The sequence below is a fragment of the Bombina bombina genome, chromosome 2 (assembly GCF_027579735.1).
Source record: "Bombina bombina isolate aBomBom1 chromosome 2, aBomBom1.pri, whole genome shotgun sequence".
Lineage (NCBI taxonomy): Eukaryota > Metazoa > Chordata > Amphibia > Anura > Bombinatoridae > Bombina > Bombina bombina.
The window spans coordinates 799,450,526-799,458,880 of NC_069500.1; positions in this window are offsets into that span (position 1 = coordinate 799,450,526).

Sequence of the window (8,355 nt, forward strand, 5' to 3'; positions counted from 1 at the left end):
TTAAATGATGACAATTCAGGCAAAGAGAACAACCTATCTTTGTTGTGCAAATAGTAACCTGTCACAGGACTCTGCTATTGTTTATGAGTCATATGATTATTAACATGTGGCTAGATTACGAGTTGTGAGTTAAGGTTAAAAAGCAGCGTTAAGAGGTCCTAACGCTACTTTTTAACGCCCGCTGGTATTACGAGTCTTGCAGGGACAGGTGTACCGCTCACGTTTTTGGCCAGACTCGGAAATACCGCAAATCCACTTACGTCAATTGCGTATCCTATATTTTCAATGGGACTTGCATAGCGCCGGTATTACGAGTCTGACCAAAAGTGAGCGGTAGACCCTCTCCTGTCAAGACTGGTACCGCATTTTAAAGTCAGTAGTTAAGAGTTTTACACTACAAACAGCCGTAGCATAAAACTCTTAACTTAAGTGCTAAAAAGTACACTAACACCCATAAACTACCTATTAACCCCTAAACCGAGGCCCCCCCCACATCGCAAACAATACAATAAATATTTTAACCCCTAATCTGACGAACCAGACATCGCCGCCACTATAATAAATATATTAACCCCTAAACCACCGCACTCCCACATCGCAAACACTAGTTAAATATTATTAACCCCTAATCTGTCGGCCCTAACATCGCCGACACCTACCTACATTTGTTAACCCCTAATCTACCGCCCCCAATGTCGCCGCCACTATAATAAAGTTATTAAACCCTAAACCTAAGTCTAACCCTAGCACCCCCTAACTTAAATATAATTTAAATAAATCTAAATAAAATTACTACAATTCACTAAATAATTCCTATTTAAAACTAAATACTTACCGATAAAATAAACCCTAAGCTAGCTACATTATAACTAATAGTTACATTGTAGCTATCTTAGGGTTTATTTTTATTTTACAGGCAAGTTTGTATTTATTTTAACTAGGTACAATAGTTACTAAATAGTTATTAACTATTTAATAACTACCTAGTTAAAATAAAGACAAATTTCCCTGTAAAATAAAACCTAACCTAAGTTACAATTACACCTAACACTACACTATAATTAAATAAATTAAATACAATTAATTACAATTAAATACAATTATCTAAAGTACGAAACCCCCCCCACTAACTTACAGAAAATAATAAAATAATTACAAGATTTTTAAACTAATTACACCTACTCTTATCCCCCTAACAAAATAAAAAAGCCCCCCAAAATAAAAAAAACCCTACCCTACCCTAAATTACAAATAGCCCTTAAAAGGGCCTTTTGCAGGACATTGCCCCAAAATAATCCGCTCTTTTACAGGTAAAAAAAAAGTATAAATACCCCCCAACATTAAAATCCACCACCCACACAACCAACCCTACTCTAAAACCCACCCAATTCCCCCTTAAAAAAACCTAACACTAACCCCTTGAAGATCACCCTACCGTGAGACGTCTTCACCCAACCGGGAAGAAGTGGACCTCCAGACGGGCAGAAGTCTTCACGACATCCGACGCGGAGCATCCTCTTCTAATGACGGGCGACGACTGAATGAAGGTTCCTTTAAATGACGTCATCCAAGATGGCGTCCCTTCAATTCCGATTGGCTGATAGAATTCTATCAGCCAATCAGAATTAAGGTAGAAAAAAACCCTATTGGCTGATGCAATCAGCCAATAGGATTGAAGTTCAATCCTATTGGCTGATCCAATCAGCCAATAGGATTGAGCTGTCATTCTATTGGCTGTTCCAATTTTTTTTTACCTTAATTCCGATTGGCTGATAGAATTCTATCAGCCAATCAGAATTGAAGGGATGCCATCTTGGATGACGTCATTTAAAGGAACCTTCATTCAGTCATTGGCCGCCGTTAGAAGAGGATGCTCCGCGTCGGATGTGTTGAAGATGGACCCGCTCCGCGCTGGATGGATGAAGATAGAAGATGCCGTCTGGATGAAGACTTCTGCCCATCTGGAGGTCCACTTCTGCCCGGTTGGGTGAAGACTTCTGCCCGTCTGGAGGTCCACTTCTGCCCGGTTGGGTGAAGACATCTCACGGTAGGGTGATCTTCAAGGGGTTAGTGTTATTTTTTTTTTAAGGGGGATTGGATGGGTTTTAGAGTAGGGTTAGTTGTGTGGGTGGTGGGTTTTAATGTTGGGGGGGTATTTGTACTTTTTGTTTACAGGAAAAAGTGCTGATTACTTTGGGGCAATGCCCCACAAAAAGCCCTTTTAAGGGCAATTTGTAATTTAGGGTAGGGCTTTTTTTATTTTGGGGGGGCTTTTTTATTTTGTTAGGGGGATTAGAGTGGGTGTAATTAGTTTAAAAAATCATGTAATTATTTTATTATTTTCTGTAATTTAGTGTTTTTTTTCGTACTTTAGATAATTTTATTTTATTGTAATTAATTGCATTTAATTTATTTAATTATAGTGTAGTGTTAGGTGTAATTGTAACTCAGGTTATGTTTTATTTTACAGGGAAATTTGTCGTTATTTTAACTAGGTAGTTATTAAATAGTTAATAACTATTTAATAACTATTGTACCTAGTTAAAATAAATACAAAGTTGCCTGTAAAATAAAAATAAACCCTAAGCTAGCTACAATGTAACTATTAGTTATATTGTAGCTATCTTATGGTTTATTTTATAGGTAAGTATTTAGTTTTAAATAGGAATTATTTAGTTAATTGTAGTAATTTTATTTACATTTATTGTAATTATATTTAAGTTAGGAGGGATTAGGGTTAGGGTTAGGGTTAGACTTAGTTTTAGGGGTTAATAACTTTATTATAGTGGTGGCGACGTTGTGGGCGGCAGATTAGTGGTTAATAAAAGTAATTGGGTTGCGGCGACATTGGGGGCGGCAGATTAGGGGTTAATAAATATAATGTAGGGTTCGGCGATGTTGGGGCCAGCAGATTAGGGGTTCATAAGTATAATGTAGGTGGTGGCGGTGTCCGGAGCGGCAGATTAGGGGTTAATAATATAATGCAGGTGTCGGCGATGTTGGGGGCGGCAGATTAGGGGTTACTAAGTGTAATATTAGGGGTGTTTAAACTCGGGGTTTATGTTAGGGTGTTAGGTGTAGACATAAAATGTGTTTCCCCATAGGAATCAATGGGGCTGTGTTAAGAGCTAATCGCTGCTTTTTTGCAGGTGTTATTTTTTTTCCAGCTGGCTCTCCCCCATTGATTCCTATGTGTAAAATCGTGCACAAGCACATTTGTGGTTAACGCCGGGTTTGTAAAAACCCGTAATACCAGCATTGTCTGCAAGTGAGCAGTTAGCATAAACTGCTTGTTAGCACCGCACCCCTCCTAACGCAAAACTCGTAATCTAGGTGATGATTTCTTTAAATTAACAGTAAAAATGTAACTTTCATTATTCAGAAAGAGTGTGCAGTTTTAAACAACTTTCCAATTTACTTCTGTCATCTCATTTGTTTTGTTCTCTTGGTATCCTTTATTAAAAAAGCATAACTAGGTAGGCTCAGGAGCACTAAAGTATGAATGGGAGCTAGCTGCACAAATTTAATTTTTGTTATTGGTTTACCCAAAGTGTTCAGTAGTGCATTGCTGCTCCTTCAACAGAGGATACCAAGAGAATTAAGCAAATCTGATAATATAAGTACATTTGAAAGTTGTTTAAAGATGTATGTTCTAGTCTGCATTGGGAAAATTGCTATGGACTGGCTAGCTAGAGCAGATTACTATACGGAAATAGAGATAGACGAAGTACTAAGTAAACCTTACTCTCCCATTGCTTTGCTACACACTCCATTAGTTAAACTCCCTATAAAAATAAAACAAGCGAAAATTATATATAATGCGATAGTGGCATGGAATAAACTAGTTAAAATATTGGGTATTGACTATGCATACTCACAATATTTACCACTCGTAGGTAACTCTAGTTTTATACCAGCTTTAAACTCGAAAATTTTCAACAAGTAGATCTCTAAGGGCATTAAAAATGTATACCAAGTAATAGATAAAGAAACAAAGCGATGCAAAACTTTCAATATATTGAAACAGGAATTTGGACTAATAAACACTGAATTTTACGCATACTTACAAGTACGCCATTATTCACAACAACTATCATATAATATCATGTTAGAAGAAACATGGGGCGTTATAGAGTCAGCCCTAAAGTTATTTAGTTTAGGGAAGTATTCAATGTCTTTATTATATAAAATAACTATATCTTTATTGGGAGAGGAAAACTTACAAAACATAGCTAATAAATGGCAAACTCCCTTTGAAAGAATCCAGGAAAGTTTTACTAATTTAGATGCAGCAACAATCTCTACCTCCTGGAGAGAAACTCATACCAAATTTATAAACCAAATATATATTACACCAGCGGTCAAGGCTAGATGGTCAACAACGGGAATAGTATGTCCCAAATGCAAAAAGATAAGAGCAGAATTACAACATTATTTCTGGGATTGTCCCAAAATTAAAAAAAATCTGGCAAAAGGTCTGGATTAATGGAATTAATTCAACTAATAATTAATTTTCAGAGGAACTTATCTTTTTTTTTTACTAGGAAAGGATATCAGTTTATAAATATATGACAATTCAATTCCATAATAATAGCAAGTAGGCTTCTAATACTCAAATATTGGAAGTTTTATAAATCTCCAAGTTTGAGAGAACTAAAACAAAAAATCCAAAATCAAATTATATTAGAACAGATGGACATCTCAGCTAGTTCTGAAACTCTTATAAACAGGTTCTTCAAAAATGGAAAAGTCTAATTATAGATCTTCCAGAAGATAGCCAGAGACAATTAATTGCCCCATTTAGAGGCTCTATATACATTGAAACAGCTTTGGCAAACAATGAGTATCCAAGATAAGGATGGGGTTTGTTTTCTGTCTTTGTGTTGTTTTTATTTTGTATTTTGTTTTTACTTATGGGGTATAAAATAAGCCAACGAGATGGATATAGGATAGAGTACATGTCTTATTTTTTTTTCTGTTCGTTTTCTTTTTTTTCGATATGTACTGTTATAATATGATTGTGAAACATAAATTGTAAACTGATACTTGATTTGTGACATGCATATATCCATTGGTATATAAATAAATATATATATAAAAAAAAAAGATGTATGGGCTCACACCAAAATATTATAAAACATTCCTCAAAACATTGGCCCCCCACGTGCTACAAATATTTAATGACCTGCGAGAAAACCCACACTTAGTCAGCACAATGCTTGAAGCGCACATCACGATTATACCTAAACCGGGAAAGACACCTACATCACCAGAGAATTTCAGGCCTATATCATTATTGAACACAGATATAAAGATACTAGCCAAAATATTAGCAACCCGCCTAAATAGATACCTCCCAAACCTCATCTCAACAGACCAGGTTGGATTTGTTCCCGGCAGAGAGGCACGGGACAACACCTCCAAGGTCTTACAATTAGTTAATTACGCCAAGGTCGAGGGGAGGCCGCTGGCCCTCTACTCGACTGATGCAGAAAAGGCCTTCGACCAGGTTGATTGGTTTTTTCTACGCCGGGTCATGGAAATAATAAACTTCGGCAACTCATTCTTGAATATGACATTTGCCTTATATTCCTCTCCCAATGCGCGTATTCGAGTCAACGGGGCCCTATCAGAAGCGTTTCAAATGGCACTAGGCAGGGATGCCCCCTATCTCCACTGTTATTCGCGCTATCAATCGAAGCACTCGCGCAAAAAATCAGAAAGAACAACAACGTTAAAGGGATAAAGATAGGAGAGACGGAATATAAGCAAGCTTTATACGCGGACGACATTCTATATACCCTCACAAACATAGATACCTCTGTGCCCGAGCTACTCAAAGAGCTCAACACTTATGGAGCAATATCTAATTTTCACTTAAACCTTGCAAAATCTGAGCTATTAAATATAAGTGCCCCCCTTGAACAAGTACAACACCTCCAAACAGCCCACAAGATCTCAGTGGCAACTAGGCAATTATGCTACTTAGGTGTATATATATCCAATAACCCACAAGACTTATATTGTGATAATTACTTAAAGCTAAAAAGAGAAATAACAGGAGATTTATCATCCTGGAAAAATAAGCCCCTTTCCTGGCTAGGCAAAATCGGGGTAGTTAAGATGAATATCCTGCCGCGGATATTATATGTCTTTCAGACTATACCAATATCCCTGCCGAAAGAATATATACCCCAACTACAGGCAATACTAGAACAATTTGTTTGGGCAACTACAAAACCCAGAGTTCCAAAGAGAACAATGTATCTCCCACGGTACAAAGGGGGTCTGGGATTCCCGGACCTGAGTGCTTATAGGCGCGCCATTATGCTACAACGCATAATGGAATGGTCGCATAAAACCTCACATAAAGCTTGGATTCGTTTAGATGGGCAAATTTTTAAAACCAATAACATGGGAGCCCTGGCGTGGCTCTCACCAGCACTCCGCCCCAAAAGCATAAGCAAATACCATATCACATCTGAAATCCTGCGTGAATGGGATAGAATAACAGCAACCAGCACACATATTTCGACTAAGCACTCACCATTAGTACCAATCATTGAAAACCCTGAACTCCCATACCACAGACTGAGCACACGCCTGAGCGCCCCTTACCCACTCAAAACGGGTTGTTTACATTGCATAACAGACACAGGGAAATTCAAAACACAACAGCAAATGGCAGACATATGTAGTGAGATCTTCTCGTTGTGGTTAAGGTACAATCAGCTGATGCATTATGTGTCACACCATGCACACAAACAGGACTTAGGAAGGGATCTCACCCCATTTGAGGGCCTATGCGTAGACAGTTTGATGTATTCCCTTGCGACTAGCACATGTAATGCATAGGGCAACCAACCTTTACCAATGTGTTATTGACATTAATTGTTTGTCATCCTGTTATTATGTATACTTGTTTTCCTTATCTGACAATAAAGCTTATTTTGAAAAAAAAAAAGATGTATGTTCTATTAGAATCATTTAAGAAAACATTGGGATTCATGTCCCTTTAAGAAACATGGTGCCACTTATTGGAGCTATATAGATGATATTTTTGGCAGATGGTATGGGAAAATTGGAACCCTGTTACAGTGCTGATGATTTGAACTTTTCAGTGAATGGTTTAAGTTTCACCTTAACTTTTAGTAAAGAGATTATTAATTTTTTTTGGACACAAAAGTATATAAAGCGGGGGTGAAATTAAATCGGATCTCTGCAAAAAAAAACAAAAAAAAACCTGTTGCTTAGATTTATGCGTTTTCATGCCCCATCTAATTTTAACCACGTTGATGTGCATGATAACCCAATGTGGTTATTATGCTCGTCGGCTACTATTTGGAGATGTTAGCCATGTGTTGTATTCCTACGTGCCCCAGTTCCAATCCGGATTCTAGGAACCCCATAGCGAGGATAGGAGACTGAAGTCTCTTTCCTCTTTGCTAACTTTTGCCAGAACTGTTAATAACATCACCACACCAATGGGCAATAACATCATGGATATCCAGTGATCTGACGTGAGTTTGCAGGTTATTTCAGTTTTTTCAGTGATCACCTGCATCTTACAAGATGATCCCTCGTTTGAAGGAGGTGAGTCTACCCTGCCGGTGATCACCCTTCAAACAGCATTAGCCTGCAGAAAACTTAAAATGACTGTTTACACTGACAGTGAGGGGGGTTTTAACAGAGCTCAAGTCTCCCTCCCTTGTTTATGCTAGAGGGACAAATTACATCATTTAAAAAAGCAGACTCCTCACAATTAAATGAGGGGTCATTTGTCACTCAAGCATAAACAAAATGGGAGATAGGATTTCCATTAAGGCCCCCTAACCCCTTATGGTAAACAGCACTTTAAGTGTGCTGCAGTTTATTTCCACTTTAACGGTGATCACCTGCATATTACAGGGATATGTAATCACTGATCTGAAAATTTTGAAAAAAAAAGTGGTTTGGAAATAGCAAAGTGCTACTTGTATTTATTGCCCTACAACTTGCAAAAAAGCAAAGAACATGTAAACATTGGGTATTTCTAAACTCAGGATAAAATTTAGAAACTATTTAGTATGGGTGTTTTTTGGTGGTTGTAGATGTGTAACAGATTTTGGGGGTCAAAGTTAGAAAAAGTGTGTTGTTTTCCATTTTTTCCTCATATTTTATAAATGAAATATATATGAAAATAATGGTATCTTTAGAATGCCATTTAATGTCGAGAAAAACAGTATATAATATGTGTGGGCACAGTAAACGAGGAAGAGGAAAATTACAGCTAAACACAAACACTGCAAAAATTAAAAAATAGCCTTGATCCCAAACGGACAGAAAATGGAAAAGTGCTGTGGTCATTAAGGGGTT